The sequence below is a fragment of the Anser anser genome (assembly GCF_964211835.1).
Source record: "Anser anser genome assembly, chromosome: 1".
NCBI classification, from domain to species: Eukaryota; Metazoa; Chordata; class Aves; order Anseriformes; family Anatidae; genus Anser; species Anser anser.
The window spans coordinates 30,857,960-30,875,683 of NC_139720.1; the positions used below are offsets into that span (position 1 = coordinate 30,857,960).

Here is a 17,724-nt window from a genome sequence, read left to right on the forward strand (position 1 = left end):
TTTTTTATTAGTGTAATTTATTCAGAAATACTGGATTATTGCCTAGTAATCTGAATGTATATTCACCTCCTAAAGAAGAATGGACGAAACTTCACAGTGATTTATTGTTGAGTCCGAAGCCTTTCCATATACTCAAAAACAGTTTTAACATGAGCAAGACTCTTTATCATGCTGTCAAAGAATGCCCTCGTATCTACTTTACTGAAACTTACCTCAAAGGAGGGATCAACTACTGTGTTTGTTGTCTGGCACCTACACTTCCACTTACCAAACCTGGCTTTCCTCTAGAGCACAAAAAAGTTTATTTTTTCTGCCATAAATTGTGGGATATATAATCATACAGAAAATGTAGGTTTAATTAGCGATGTATATGGATAAATTATGGGAAATGTAGAAAAAGTAGGCTTAAATAGAAATGTGGTTAAGACTCGTGAGAATCCAGAAAGGGAGCTCTGAAGAAAAGAGAAATGTGGAGGATAAGAGTCACCATGGAGGCTGAGGCATACATAAATAACAAGAGGAGATAAGAGCAAGGACTGCTACAAGGCCCAAGAAAGAGGAAAGTAACGAAGTGTTGACCAAAACCTGGCATGGGAACAGGAGGTTGCAATAAGGTACCTACCAGTCTGAGAAATACAAGGATCAAAGGACTGTAAAGGGGGGCTGGAGGGTTTTGTGGAAGGAAAACCTCTGGAAGGAAAGTGTATAAAAGGAGCATAGCCAGGTTGCCGTACTCTTGCTTGATCACAATAACAGTCCATGCACTCACTTGCCACAATAAATATCAAATAGCTTAAATGCAAAGTATCAGACTTTTTATTATTACTCAAACGTTGATACATAGATAACAAACTCCTAAAGTAGTTTTTTTCAAAAATGAACAGGTAACTGCTTCAACTGTTAAAAATTATCCTTTGGGAGTATCTTTATTTCGGGAAAAACTAAAGTAACGACGAAATTGGTTTACTTTTTTTTTTTTTCTTATGAAGTAATTTTTATTCTTGTAGAATAAAATAAATATTATTGTAGAATAAACCACTGCTAACTGTGGTGGTTTTACTCAAGTGGGCAGCCAAGCTCTACCACAACAGCTCTCTCACTCCCCCTCCTCAAAGGGAACGGGGAAGAAAAAATGATGCAAATGGCTCAAGTGTTGAGATAAGGACAGGGAGATCGCGCAACAATTATCATGACGGGCAAAACAGAATCAGAGTAGGGAGATTAATAAAATTTATCGCCTATTACTAACAAGCTAGAGCAGTGAGAAACAAAGAAAACAAACTTAAAACACCTTCCTCCATCCACCCTCCTCTACCTCGTGCCCCCAGCAGCACAGGGGAACAGGGAATGGGGGCTGCAGTCAGTCCCTAACCTTCACGGTCCCTCTCTGCCCCTGCTCCACGTGGGGTCCCTCCCACGGGATGCCGTCCTTCCCCAACTGAGCCTGCGGGGCTGCCCACAGGCAGCAGCTCTTCAAGAACTGCTCCCACATGGCTCCGTACCACGGGGTCCATCCACCAGGAGCAAACTGCTCCAGCACGGGTCCCCCACGGGCGGCAGCTCCCCCCAGACCCCCTGCTCCTGCGTGGGCTCCTCTCCACGGGCTGCAGCTCCGGCCCGGGGCCTGCTCCTGTGGGGGCTCTCCATGGGCCGCAGCCTCCTCCAGGCCACATCCACCTGCTGCACCGGGGGCTCCTCCACGGGCTGCAGCGTGGAGATCTGCTCCGTGTGGGACCCATGGGCTGCAGGGGGACAGCCTGCTCCACCAGGGGCCTCTCCACAGGCCGCAGGGGAACTTCTGCTGCGGGCATGGAGCACCTCCTGCCCTCCTTCTGCACTGACCTTGGGGGCTGCAGGGCTGCTTCTCACTCCTCACTCTCCCAGCTTCTGTTGTGCAGCAGGTTTTTTTTTTTTTACTTTTTCTTAAATCTGCTCTTCCAGAGGTGCAAACAATATCGCTTATTGGCTCGGTTCTGGGCAGCAGTGGGTCCCTTTGTAGCTAGCTGAAACTGTCCCTTATCTAACATTGGGCAGGTTCTTGATTCTTCTCAGAGAAGGCCCCCTGCTATCAAAACTTTGGCACATAAACCCTCCACACTAACATATCCTTTCCTGCCATGTGCCTTTATCTCATGTTTCGTAGTACTTTTTCAATTGGCATACAAGTTACTGTTTTGTTTTGTTTTTTTCCTAATTTTCCAACCTATAAAAATAATGGAGCTTGACCGTAACAACAAAAATAATAGAATAATCCACAAGTAGGTGTTAGTATAAACATTCATAAATAAAATTAACTCTTCAAATATATTCTAAATTATGGACCTACAAAAGCTGACTCTAAGCGCTGTAAAAATGACGAGTTCTATACACAGTCCCCAAGAAGAGCACGTTTGTGTCCCAGGGCTTCATTGGGTTGCGCAGAGCTGGATTCCCAACCTGCATGCAAGTCACTGAGCTGTGTCAGAAAGCTACTCATATCACTGTATTTGAACTGAGCCCTCAGTGCTTCCACTCTACCTGGGAAAGCTGTGCACCAGAGGAAAAGCATAGCATCATGTCTGTAGCAAGGACACAAGCTGTTGGCTGCTTCCCTTGTTTTGGATTCCACACATGCTGTGCATGAAACAAAGTGAAGGATGCTGCAAAGACAAGTGAAACTGCAGAGTTCATTTTCCATCTGACAAGATTTTTCTAATTCACCATGTAAGTGTAACTAAGAAGAAAAGTTTGATTTTCATACATTTTTTCTTATAAATATGTCACAAAGATAAGAGCTGTTAAGAGCTTCATTTGAATTCCTTGGTCCAATTTGCATGATAAAGATTAAGATTATAACCTCTTCTAGCATGGTTTGATATCTTCTGGCTTTGATTCTTATTTTACATTGTTCACAATGTGAAATAGATGTCCCATTTCTCTGTGGGTGTGGACAAGTGAGACTTAATTGACACTCCTTGATGAGTTTCTTACAGCTGTGATAGCTGTAAGGAAGGAATGACTTATCACCTAGAGTGCTGGTGTTCCCAAGTCTTGGTGTGTTATCAGAACAAATAAACAAGCACAACAGGAAAAGCTGGGCAGTTTATTGCTGACACTCTGCGAATATGACCCATTTACCCCTTATTCCCATGGGCATTCCTAACCAAAACCCACTTCACTATATGTGTATATAGATTAAATTACCTATTAAACAGTCTTAAGTATGTGGCACTGGAAGTATAGCTCATAATGTAGTAGCTCAGATACTTCACAGTGATAATGTGAAATAGAAGTACTCCAGCCCTGGTGGCAGCCAGTTTTAGATTACCGTGCTCTGTTACTTTCTTAACAATGACACAAAATGACCCAGTTCTCCACTGCCTTTCTACACTTACAGATCAAGGAGTTAGGCCTAGCTGTGCCTTATTAAGCCTTCTCCATTGTATATCCCACCCTCACCACTGCTAAACCTGGTAGCCACTCCAGTCAGTCTGTGGGAGTTCTCTGTGAATCTTGAGACTTCTGTAGACCTCTCCGTGCTTGGGCTATTCCCCACTAGAGAGCAAATTAAACAGAGCCCATAAGCAGGCATAAATTCAACATTGTCATCTGCCTCTGCATATTTAACAACGTGTTTGAGGACTCATATTAAAAACATCAACACAGTAAAGGCCATAATGTTCACAACTGGGATTCTAATGTATCTTTAGCTGTACTGAACTTTTAAGCAGTAGAGGTCTCAATTAGCATGAGAACCAATAGCTTGTTTTTCTTAAGTACTAAACGACAGTTTACAAGTAACCAGAATTCAGTAAGACAAATGAAACACACTGCCTGGAAAACTGGAATATACAACTTGGAAATACAAGTGGAGAAGTTAACAGTTGAAAAATCATCAGAAGACATTAAGTCATAAGATGATTGTCACATAATAGGTCACCAGAAGACATACTGCCATAAATGTGATATATTTTCTAATTTTATTGGGGAAAAAAAAAAAAAAAAGACTATGGCAGGCTAGCTAAGATTTTAGAAGTTAGATTAGGGATCTTTTTATTCTAAATTAGATAATGGTAATCAGGTTGCCAAATTGTAATAATGACCAAAATAGTTATTAATGTTTCATTGGTATTGTCCCTGATACCAACTTTTTTTGCATTGTGAGTGAAGTGATGAATGTACCTTTTAAAAATTACAAAGAGAAATAAACATGAAATATACAAAAGTAATCAACTTTTAGAATTTTCTTTCTTGGATGTCATGTTTGATACGTTATTTGTTTTCTTTAAGGTCTGACTGATTATTGTCAGAACATTAGTTCACTTTATCCTGCCCAAAGTAAGATGTGGAAACACAACGCTCTTAACCCTGAATATCTTCTTCACACAGAAAATTCATTAGCATTAAGATAGAAACAGTGCACAGTAGCCCTGATTCAAATTAATGACTGCTATTAACAAGTAGCCCTGTGAGTAGCTAAAAAAACGGACAGCGTTTTCGTGTGGATTTCATTCGCTGTCTTCTAAGAATTCAAGCTCCAACTGAATTTTTCTTGCATTTGGCGGTCACAGTTCTCCTTCCTGTGGATTTTCTGGAGAATTGATAAGGATTAAACACACGAGCCACCTTTCTGTGTTAATAGGATGTCTTTTCTTTACTCGTAAAGCTGTTCTCATTAAAATTCTAGGCTGGTTGAAGCTATCCAATAGGTTCAACTACAAGTAAGGAAGACAGAGAGACATCTACACCATAATTTCATGTACAGTTCATTTCCTTAGAAAGCCTGGCTAAAATATTACTTAATGAGAATTCTCAATAAAATTGAGAACATCATCTGTACATTCATTACTGCATTACAATTACTCACAGAATTGAATAAAGGTAAATGTACGCACATTATTCAGACAACAGAATAGTGTCATATGAAGTTTTAGTGTCTGAGATGGAGATATTCACTACCTGAAGGAAATAATAAAGATGATATCTTTTGAAGTCATATCTATGCTGTATTGTTGTAAATTGGTCAAGAAAGTGTGAATTATTTCAGAACACCAGAAGAATGAAGGCATAATGGGAAGCTGTAAACCAGGTTTTCTTGACAGAAGGTTTGTCTGCTCTGCCCAATCTACTTGCTGATCCTACGTATTGGCTGACTTTAAAAGTGTCCTTAGACAGAAATTACCACATAATTACAGGTTTTGACACTACCAGAAAGAGTATATGACAGGAAGAAACATCCTGAAAAAAGAAAAAAAGAAAAAAAAAACTTCTGACATTATTATTTTTTTTTTTTAAATTGATTTGCAGCTTTCAGTAGGAGAGGAAAAAAAAAAAAGAAGAAGAAGAAGAAAAGGTCTCTGGGTCTCCTGCTGTGCATGTTTCTTTTGTTAGCTTTTTCTGTATCATGTATCCCTGCTCAGACAGGTTGCTCAGCAATTCACATCAGACATGCTATGCAGGGAGCAGAAACTTTGGAACACAAGATCATTATGATGGCATGCATACGTGCAAAAGGTTACATCTTGGTTACTAATGTACAACTCTGTCACAAAAATGCCCTGAATTAAGAAGTGAAAAGAAGTATTTCCTCCTTCTGAAATACTCAGGAGGCCCCACTTTGACAGATTTGCAGATGGCTGAACAAATTTCACCAGTGCAGAAGTGAATAAAATTAGAAACATAAGGAAGAGATTTACAGTGCAGGTACAAAATTGGTCATTTATTGCTATTTATTTATTATAAATAGCATAATCTGTTCCTTATTTAGTACCCACTAAGATTTGGAAGACAAAAAATAACACAGCCTTACTAACAACTTTTGGGGAATTTACCTCTGTCTAAAATTTCAACAATTCTTGTATTCTTTAGGCTTTGTGTCATGTAAATTCTGGGTATTCAGAGCATATGATGGATTGCTTTTCTCATAGCAAATAAAGACAAAGAAAAGTTTTCTGAATTATAAACCGATTCTTCCTCTCAACATTGTAGAAGACATACTCCAATCCTTCAGCTGTTCTCAGAATTCACATGGTATTTGCAACAAAGCCTGGCAGCATTCAGAAGATCTGGGACTCACGTTGCTTGCTTTGAATCAGACAGAAGGGGGATTTAAACAGGAGTAACTGCCACTTATAATCTTTTTTATTTTTTGCTTTTACATAATCAAAAATACAAACGTAGTTCATAGTAGATGAAAAAACTTCAAAGAAGGTGAATTCAGAGTGGGTTTCTCTCCCAGTGTTATAAAATTTAATTGTGGCTTATGCAGAGAATAAAATCCCATACTTCTTCTGTACATGTTCTTTATACTACTTTTTGGGGAAAAAAATAAATATATAAAATGTTTCACGTTCTGGTATCTATAATATCATGGAAATCCTACAGCCTGATTCCCAGTTTTGAGAACTCAGTCCTCTGATGTTTTTTTCCACTGAAAATTTTGTAATGGAATTGATTTGGTGTTACCAAAAACAAAACAAACAACAACAGCAACAAAACACAAACAAATAAACAACAACAAAAAACACCTTGTCTACTCGGAAAGAAAAAAAAGTAAAAAATACAACAACAAAAATAAAAATAACAAAGCAAAACAAAACAAAAACTTTAGGCATGTTGCAACTCTTCAACTAGACTTCAAGGAGGTCAGCAGGCTTGCGGATTTGGTATATCACCTTCACTGAAAAGCAATTTTCATTCAGATGGTGGGTCACCTGTCTGTCAAAAACTGCCCGTGAACATTGTGAAATTAAATTAAGCCTCTATTGACTTAACGTATTTATAAGCATCCACCACTGAGCCTGTGAGAGCAATTTTACATGCCTAGTTAAAAAAAAATGGATTCAAAGACAGGAGTATTGTGGTTTACATGAACCTCTCTCATAATCTACAATGCCTTTGGAGTTAACAAAGAAAAGAAAGGAAAAGAAATGTACTTTTGTCTAGGTTATGTTGTCCAGACAGGCCCAGGTTTCCTGAATCATAGGTAGAATCTTGTATTTTCTTTTTCTTTCTTTCTTTCTCTCTTTCCCTCTCTCTTTCTCTCTTTTTCTTTCCAATAAACATTTTCAGGGCTTTAAAACAATGTAAGTGATAACTTCAGCCACAAGGACAAAAAAATAAATAAAAAAATAGTCCCGGAGCCTTTTGGGACAGCCCATAAATTCAAGAAACACCTTCCCCTCAGAAGGAGTTCATAGCAGCCTATTAGAGGTTTTCCTTCAAGCCACCCTTTTCCAAAACTAAAAAGGGTAGGAGGGGAGAGCTGACCTTTGATGAAGTTGCTCTTTCTTTTATTCCTTTAGTTCAAACAAAGATTCTAGCCTTTTGAGCTGCACTGGTTTCATTTTTTGTTTGCACAAAATGAAGATATGAGTGAAGTTGAAGACACACAGAATGAAATTCTGTCAGTTATTCATATATGGGGGCCTTAATAATGAAACAGTTGTGACTGAATGTGGCTCTTGCATCTATTAAATGCCTATATGGCATGAATTAATAAAAATTGAAAGTAAACAACTGAACTGCAGACACTACAGAGTTTTAGTTTGAAAAACACTGTAGACCACTGCACACTTTAGAATGGCCATTCTTCTTATGTAATTAATGAGTAATTTGATGCCTCTAATGAAATGAAAATTATGATTGGCCACATCAGCTTACATTGGAACTTAATTTTTATATGGAACATATTGCTGATATATATAAAAAAAGGAGGCATTTAACTTTACAATGACCTTGTCATTCAGTTTTGATTAAGCCTGTACTGCAGTTTTATTTCCTGTGGTGCCCATTATTGCTAGGGAAGATGTTATAATTACCTGACAGTACCAAAATCCTTTAAAGTATAAATCCTTGCAGTTAACTGTAAGATATTTCCTTTAACTAATCATGGAAATCTGTGTACCATAGCAGAAACTGAGCACGAAAAATCAGCTTCTGTATTTGACCAATGTAAAAGCAGCGTAAATGACAGAACATCATAATTAAGAATGCATATGGCTACATTAACTTAGCATCTTTATTTTATTTATATATATATATATATAAAATTTTGATTCTACTGAAAGTGAAGAAAGGTATTTACATCAGCAGTCACACAGGAATGTTCAAGGAAGCACAGCCAACTGGCTGAAGTCTCTAAAACCCCACATAAAGTAGTTTTTATGTGCCTACTTCTGCATCAACCAAGAAGTCAGAGGAAAATTATCCTTATTGAAGTGTTTGCTAAAAGAAAGTTATTGTAAATGGCTCTCCCTTTTACTGAGCTTACTCCCTCAAATCCTCTGCAAATGAGAACTGAAAGTCTTGAAATCATGTTACGTGACTGCAAATATATGAAAATTAGGAATCATGGGGAATGTGACTGAAACTAGGTGGCTGAGGATTAGAAGGTCCAGAACCAACTCCCTACTGCTTGCTTTATGTCCATGTGGTTTTGGAGTGTAGGAAAAAGATGTCTGAAATGCATGATGGTCACCATATCCTTAGAGCTGAGAAGGAAATTGCCTTGGAAAGCACTCCAGCTTAAGGTAGCTCACGAGGAAAGAAGCAGGGGCAGAACTGAGTGCAAGTCTCTCTCCTCCATGACAGACAAGGTTATATCCTGGAGCAGTTCGGGAAGATTCTTGATGCTTACAATGATCTAGAATCTAGAATTTCGCTTTTCTGGATTTGATTTTTTTTTTTTCCGCTTGCAACTTCATTCCCAGTTTCACAGTCAAAAATGTAAGCCCTTTGTCAAAATATAGAAGTTTTCTTCTTTAACCATATTTACCTTAAAAAGGATCTCATACTCTCGCAAGACCAAATTATTTCTACAGAAACAACAGCAATTTATTTTTCATAAACAGCCTGCAAAATGCACCCATGGAGGGGAAAAAAAAAAAAAAAAGAAAAAAGGAATCCTTGATTTGGCAAAGCCAGAGCATAAAGAAACTCTGACCAGATTTCTTTTGCTTTACAGCAGGATATATTGAAAACTTTCTATTGACTTATAGCAGCAGAAACAAGCATCTGATGTTTATCAGGCATGATATCTGTGCTGTATTGATGTCAAATATGAAATTTTGCTGAAGACATCAAAATATATGCTTTTGTCCTTTTCCCTCTGGAGACCAGACATCACTGTCTTATATGCTATTAAAAAAAATCAGAATCTTCAGTAGAATATGAACTTCTATGTCATCTACATTTAACATCAGATTGTAATCTAGTCACCCTGCTATACCACACCTGACACCACAGCTATGTGCTATGTTTTTGTACAGACTTTTGAGGATTTTTGTCAGAGATCAGAATGCAGCCTTGCATTTACTAGGCTTTCTGGCTCACCCTTCCTGCAACTCCAGGCAGAGTTCCTAGGGTCCCAAGCAAGCATCCTTCTCCCAGTCCAGCTGCAGACCACACTGCTCTCGCTCCTTCTCCTGGTTCAACAACTCTAAGGAGGTTATTATCCCTTGATTCAGACAGACTGTGAAAAAGTGAGTGCTTTTTATTCACAATTTAATATGTATTTTGTAACAGCATGGAATAAATCAGGTTGGATGGACCTCTGGAGGTCATATAGTCTGCATAAATATACATTTATATAGTATTTACAGCATAATTGTTTTTGTAATATTTAAATGTTGTTACAGGCAATACAATTCCCAAAGGGACATGGTGAGTTCATCACAAAAAAATGCTCTCTGCATGTCATTGTGGAGCCCAGAGTCAGATCCTCCCCATTTCTTCTGGTTCCAAACAATATCAGAACTTCTGAATGCATTTCCTCAGCTGAGGGCCAAAGGTCTCTTCACTGAATTTAATGGAATATTCACACTTAATAGTCAAGGAAAATGTGCTGTTCTGTGTAAACCTGAAAAAGGTGATGCTGATATCCTTAAATATGGAATGACAGTTTAGAAGTGGTTGGTCCTGGGGATCTTCTTCTGAAATGACCAAAGAAGTATCTCTTCTGAGTTGACTGATAGGGCATTTATTTTAAGGAAAATCTAAACATGAACTATTGAAAAGTTGGAAGTGTACAAGAGCTCTTGCACTTTATGAAGTAGATTATCCTATACGGAATGTGATGAATTAGCTTTGTGTTTTTTTGTTTTGTTTTTTGATCATTGTTTGACTACAAATTAGACAGCACTATTTTTCTCCTTGGAACTCCAAAACAAAAATAAAACTGTTACACTCATTTTCTTCTTTTTTTTTTTCTCTCTTTTTTTTTTTACCCAGCCTATTCACTATAATTTAATCTTATTTTTATAGTTATTCTCTAGTGAAAATTTATATTTTATCTCCATATTAATATAAATAATTATTACCTATAACCAAAGATACATGTCATCTTAAATTATTTACATATTTCTAGTATCTTCTTTATTTGTGCAAAATCACTTCTCTTGGAGTTTCCCACTAGCTATAAATTTTCACACAAATTAAACTTTCATTGTCCAACTTTGTTACCACAATATAAATTACAATATCTGTCATAAGAATGCTTATCCTATTTAAACAGAAAATATTGACATATAATTTTCAGCATATTTTTCTACTTCTGCGATCCCCAGGTAAGTGCTTATACAAACAAGTAGCTCTGGTCATATTACACTCTTGCCGTGTGCAGTATTATTCTACTTTTAATTCATCTGGCTGTAGGGTTGTTTTCTTGTTTTGTTTGTTTTTTTGTTTTTAACGTAACCTAGCAATCCTAGAAAAATCCTAGCAATCCTAGAAAAACGTTGAATGTTGTACAAGTTTGTATTCAAACTACGTATGACATGCTTTAATGTTTTCATTTCTTGACTATCTGATTAAGTTTCAGGAATGTCATTTACTACCTAGAAAATATGGGAAAAAAATGAATTTGTCACATCAAAAGATGAAAGGAAGATTTTTCAACCTATAAAAATACGGAGGCAGTTACAAGCATCCAGGTTAATATGTAAAGCAATTCATAATCAGGAAGGGGTAGGAAAAGTGTTCTTAAAGGAAAAAATCGGGCAAAATAAGAAGAATGGACATCACGACTATTACTGGATAACCCTCTGGTTGTGCAGGGCTTTGAAAATAAGAGAATCTCAGCTGTAGAGTAGAAAGAGATAAAGACTAAAAGAAGAAGTAAAGGAAGTTGCCTGACATGATCAGAATGACAAAAAGAGAACTTACCTTTATTGTTCTCAGCTGTGGAGAAGGTTGATATTTTGACATTGTGCAGTAAGTTCCTTAAACACACACTTAGAACATGTAGGAAATGAGTGCAGACTTAAAAAAAAAAAAAATTCTCAGGTGACTGATGAATAAAATGGCTCTACTGGTGAAATGGTTAAGTCTCACAGTAACTTCATCTAAGTATGAAGAATTTCTCCAACGTACATCATAACTGCTTTGCATTCTTATCAGTGATAGTACAATGAATGCCACTAACTATAATTTCTCCGAGCTAGCAGTGGCACTATAAATTCGTTAGCAAAATTCAAAATATTTTTTCTTCAAAATTTCTAGTTAAACAAGACAGATAACTTGGCTGACAGTAAGTCTGACCACAAGTGCTTACCACATTAAAACACATTGACTCCAGCTTATGTTCTTTGAAACCTCGTGCAATAAATAACATTTAAGAAAAACATGCTACTACAGAAACAAGGAAGAACAGAGATCTTCAAAATCATTTTGCTTGGAGACTGTTGTGCTTTGTACAAAAGTTGGGGTATTTGCTCTGTGGCCTCTAACGACAGACAGGCATTGTACTAAGCCTTTAGTTGTGGCTTTTTATAACCAAAAGCCACTACAGAAATTATATTCATTTTTCTTCTCATTTCAGTTTTCATGGTATCCATTCTAGTAATATTTTATTCAAGCAATAAAAGTTAAAAAAGTGACTTCATAGTACATTAATTTAATGTTAAGAGTCTAATGAGAACTGACAAAAGCAAGGAAATTCAAGCTTACACTGTCATTCCACTCATTGGAAGTGACAACCTACACTAGAAATGTCCTTGTTTTGGTTTTAATTTGTATCTCTAATATTATTTTAACATATTGGCTGCAACTGTGTTATTTCAGATCAATAAAATAAGTGACTATAATGGACATTTAGATAATGAGATACATATTTAAAACGTCAAGCAGAAAATAAAAGCACCTCACTATTTGCTTGATGGGCTTGATGAGTGGTATGCACAATACTTTCTAAAAGATGAGTGTATGTGGCTGTGAGAGTTCTAAATAGTCATTTGCTATTAGCTTTGAGAACACTGTAATGGAAGTTTAGTCCCCATCAACTGACAAAATCACACCACTAGCACTGGGAATTAAAAAGATGTGTTAACTTCAGAGTGATATTTCCCTTTGACAAGAAACGTATATGAATTACGTTGCAATAACAGTGATTTTGAGTTGGATGAGACTATCCCTTTACCAGTTATCAACAAATTTAGATGTTGTGGATCAGGTCTTCTTTGATAATGAGCACTGGTTTGCTAAAAGTTGTATATGTTAATTGGGCAATATGCTGAAATGACAGCCCTGAAAACAGCAGTTCTCTATTCCTGGATCATACCTACAGAACTGGCAACAGCCTGGCCGTCAGTCTGGAAACTCAGCTCTACATTCACACATACAACGTAGTCAGAAAAAACAGCATTGATTATTTGAATTATTCAAGCCCCTCTCTGTATTCTTGAGTTGAATTAGGACTAAACCCAGGAAATATTAGGAGATTAGTTACTTACTTTTCTGAACAAAAAGCAAAACCAAAACACAAAACTGAAAACATCTCAAGAAAGCCCCTTTAATCAACAGCTCCAGCTCAGCTGTAAAATTAAATGGTTCTGGATTACTCAAAACACCAGTAGGGTTCAGCTTTGTGTGGGGATGGGTAGGCTGGTTGTTTTTTTAAAGGCCTACTGACCACTGTTTTGCCCCTGGAATATCTTTGCTGCCAAGTGACACTAGCATTTAGGAGTCTTCAGATAAACATAGCACTGAATTTTAGCGACAATTCTGAAGTTTCCACAATCAGCTCTCAGTAAAGTCACAGCATACTTCAGTTGAAACTGCCTTAGTATCTCTTCTGTCAGTCACTCATCTTCCCTCCATAACCAGAATCCACTTTTCATGTTTTTGGGACTTTTCCAGGAAACTGAAGACCCTTGTCAGATCTCAGAAACACATCCATACATCCAATTAGTGCATGCAAACAATACAGACTAGGTAGGCAAGACTTTAATTGTCTAGAGGGAAAGACAATTTCATTCACGCAGCAAGAACAGACAATTTACTACAGTATCTAAGACATGGCTTGAAAAGTGTTGTATTTAAATTCCGTATTTTTTATTCTTCAAGTGGAAAATAATTCTACTAATATATCTAGAACACGTTTGTGTTAAATTTCACTAATCAATGCAAATGAAATGTTGGGCCCCAACTGTGGTGAGATACATTGGTGATAGATGCATAGAAATGCACAGCTAAATAGTCTGCAGTTATATTTGTATGGAAATTGTTACTTAAAATATACTCTGCTATCCCTCTGGTCCACTACTATTTTAAACACTAATAAAGAATTTTCTCAAGGGAGGAAAGGAATATTTATTTCTAAAACAAATTAGGTTCTCCTGTGGTAGAGCAATTAACATTTTTAATACTTGCTGTCTACAGTTCATGCTTTGAATATAGTAAGTTAGATATTGTCTCATAGTCCTAAGTTTTACTATGTTTGTTGTTATTTTTTTTTTCCTCTCAGAAACCGTGGAAAGTCTGTCTGCCTCTTATGTAGGTGCAGATTTATGATCTTATTGAATCTACTGTTTATGTCATTGTTTGCCATAAAACAACAACATTTTGGCATTTCGAGATACAAAGGTAGGAAAAAAACCTCTATTATCCTTTTATCCTTATTATTATTGCATCACTTATATTCCTGCCATCAATAACATTGTGACCAACTACTGATGAAGCAACAAACCAAAAGAAAAACTAAAGACAAAGTGTTTCCATTTTATTCAAGTAATGTCTAGAATTATTCGTAAATAACACACACACACCCCCATATTATAACAAATTAACAATAGTAGTGTTGTGGTGCTTTCACCCTCAAGGACAGCTAAATTCCAACCCTCCCCCCCAAAGAAAAGGGAGAAAATACAATGAAAAAGGGCTCAAGAATTGAGATAAGGACAAGGAAATTACTCACCAATTACCTTTGCAAGTAAAACAGGCTAAACATAGGGAGATTAATATAATTTGTTGCCTATTACTAACAGGCTACAGCAGTAAGAAACAAAAGCAAACTAAAAACACTTTCCCCCATCCACCCTCCTCTACCTCGTCCCCCCAGCAGCACAGGGGAACAGGGAATAGGGGCTGCAGTCAGTCCCTGACACTTCATCTCCTCCGCTCCTTCACGGTCCCTCTCTGCCCCTGCTCCACGTGGGGTCCCTCCCACGGGATGCCGTCCTTCCCCAACTGAGCCTGCGGGGGCTGCCCACAGGCAGCAGCTCTTCAAGAACTGCTCCCACACGGCTCCGTACCACGGGGTCCATCCCCCAGGAGCAAACTGCTCCAGCACGGGTCCCCCACGGGCGGCAGCTCCCCCCAGACCCCCTGCTCCTGCGTGGGCTCCTCTCCACGGGCTGCAGCTCCGGCCCGGGGCCTGCTCCTGCGGGGGCTCTCCATGGGCCGCAGCCTCCTCCAGGCCACATCCACCTGCTCCACCGGGGGCTCCTCCACGGGCTGCAGCGTGGAGATCTCCGTGTGGGACCCGTGGGCTGCAGGGGGACAGCCTGCTCCACCAGGGGCCTCTCCACAGGCCGCAGGGGAACTTGTGCTGCGTGCCTGGAGCACCTCCTGCCCTCCTGCTGCACTGACCTGGGGCTCTGCTGGGCTGCTTCTCTCACATTTTCTAACTCCCCTCTCCTGCTACTGTGCAGCATTTTTTTCCCCCTTCTTCAATCCCCTCTCACAGAAGCCTCCTATGGCTCTGGCTGGTGGTGGGTCCCTTTTGTAGCAGTCTCTGATCTGACATGAGGCAGCTGCTGGGCTCTGCTCACAGAGGCCACCACTGCAGCACCAACCACCCTGCTACCAAAACCTTGCCACGTAAACCCAATGCAGTTCTTGAGCAGCTGAGTCCAGGACTTGCGTGTGGAAGAAACAATAGACCTAAGCACTGTTGGATCACATCATCTCTCTCTAGTAGGCAGCTTCCACTGAATCTTTGAAGTAAGTTATCTCTGAACTCAGCTTCTTGCCTCTCTACTGTTTACTTATATCTCCTTCCTGCCCTATATTCTTTCAGGCCTATGTACTGTACACACCTGGTTATTGGTTTGAAAATAAATAAATAAATAGGAAACGTTTTAAACCAGTTAGAAGATGGCTAATAATAAGCTCAAGGCTGCCCTGGAGAGATTTCCAACTGGTTTGGCACAGGTTCATAGCTGATTCTCAGACTGTTTTCCATCACTCACGAGGTTTATGTCTTGTTCTCCGCTGCCTTTCAAGTTTTCTCAAGGCCAAAGGACTCACAGCTGTATTCCAGTCTCTGCAGGCTCCTAGAAGGAAGCCTGCTGCTGACAGAGACTGATAAATCAGCCTGGGGACACAAAGCCCCGAACAGCACTCATGGAATCACAAGGTTTCAGGAACCCACCAAGGCATCCTAGATCCTTCATTACCTGTAGTTAGGGGGATGAATTTCTCTCCTACAACCTCCTCGGATTCAAAGGTATATTTCCCTCATTCTGTTTCTTTTCCCACACATCTGGTTTACAGAACTGGCTGATAGCACGTCAGTAAACTCTGGATATATATCACCTCAGAGCTGAGGTTAAAGAGCAAGCTGCTTAGGCAGCTTCTTGATTTGCAGGGAATAGTTACAACAGACTCTCATTCAAGTTATAGTACTTACAGAGTTTGATAGACTCTAATAGAAGTCTAGTAGCCCAGACCACATATAACTTATAGGCCCCACATCCAACTTTTCATACCTAGGCTATTTAAACTGCCTAAAATTTAAGCAAAAGAATTAAGCCCTTAAAGTAGGCAAGCTAAATTGTGCCCTGCAAGCACCTGTTTTGGCATCACTGCCTATAAAGGGAGTAGCTAGCTCAGAGATATCTTCGTTTAGTCAGATGTGATGCACCCACATTTTTTTCATATCCTTTTTGAGATGCCAATAATTAAAAGCTGTTAAAACCACATGCGGATCCTTTGAATTTGTGCCAGTGTGCTAAGTGTTACTAGGATGGAGGTAATTTTCTTTTTATGGATAAAACAGTATCAGGTGGAGAGTTTGACTGAGGTGGTATACCTGTGAAATCATTAATAGGTTGGGAGGAGACACATCCAAGGCAGCTGATCAGAACCAGCCGTTCTAATTCCTGTTTACTATTTCCTAAGTGCTGGAAGAAGTCCTACCTCTGAATGTTGCAGCTCCTGTTGACTCCTGGTTTTTGTTTGTTTGTTTATGAATTTCACCAGTATTGTTATTTCTAGCTACATCTGCTATACAACTCAATTTTTAATGAAGATCTTCCATAGTAAAGAAGCGTGTTGGCTTACAGCTGTGGGCAAAACAGCTCATATAAGGCAGGCAATTGAAAATGGTGTGAAAGCTACTCAACAGGCTTTGATTTTGCAAATAAATAACTAGTAACAATTCTATTTCAAGTTATTTTCTAGCTGTGCAATCCACACAGACACATACAGACACAAAAAAAAAAAAAGGGGGGGGGGGGAAGGAGGATGTGTTCTACATCATACAACATGAAGTAATTTCCACAGAGCTCAGTATAGATTTCAGTATTCCAAAACATGGAAAGTCAGTTCAGTTTAAATACTCAAAGTACCAAGGCTAGATGTTATTTATGCACTACAAATTGCCATCATAACACTGAAGGATTCACAGGAAAGTCCCAAAATATAGGCATAGACTCCTTAGAAGCATTTTTGTCTATATTGCTGCTCTGAGGTGCTATATAAAGAGAATGATATTTTTCTTGCATTTTGATGTGATGTTTCCTGAAAACAAAGCAAGAGAAATATGTTGCCTCCTGTTTGAGCTATCTTTATAATATCTGGTTTAGGTGTTGAGATTTAAATCAAGGCCAGTGTGTTTCTAAGGACTGTAACACAGAGAGCGAAGTTCTATTGTGTTTATCATTTTTAAAGCACCCTGGTAGTTTCTTCATATAAATACATCTCATTACTTTGAACTTGATCTTTTATATTAGCTCTGGGAGCCATCTATCAAGTTGCCCAAAACCCATCAGCACATAGAGACACCTAGATTAATTCAGCTTGAGAACAAACTGGGCAGCAGCGTAATATCATGTGGTTCATGATGTTTTGAACTCTGGCTACTACTTCTTAGCAAGCAAGTAGAGATGTTTATCTAAATAATGGAAACAAAGACATTTTCACATTACTAATATCCCAATTAAAGTACTGGTTTGTAGACAAAAGGTAGAAATCAAACAGGAAAGAAGACAGTCACTGTAACAGTTTAACCTACTCCCAGTAAATATTCAAAAGCATAACCGATGAAAAAAAAAATCAAATAAATGAGGTTGTAGTGCAATATTCAACAAATTGCACAAGTTCTAGAATACCCATAAAGTGGGCGTTTGTTACATTTGTGTGTGTGTAATAGTTTATCTTGCTCCTATTGCAACTACACCAAGGTGTGAACAGGTCCCTTAGTTGCATGTCATTTTCTCTTGTCGTCCTAGAGTACAAATTCAAAAG

The 17,724-nt window shown here is 38.5% G+C and overlaps 1 long non-coding RNA gene across 1 annotated transcript; it reads right to left on the minus strand.

Annotated features, from left to right (window-relative positions):
• Nucleotides 1–9,461: 9,461 nt before the first annotated feature.
• On the minus strand, nucleotides 9,462–16,039 carry LOC310880245. The gene is made up of 3 exons (XR_014571565.1): nucleotides 15,887–16,039; nucleotides 11,143–11,238; nucleotides 9,462–9,911 (listed from the first exon to the last, which is right to left on the minus strand). It is a non-coding gene; the product is annotated as an uncharacterized lncRNA (long non-coding RNA).
• Nucleotides 16,040–17,724: the final 1,685 nt, after the last annotated feature.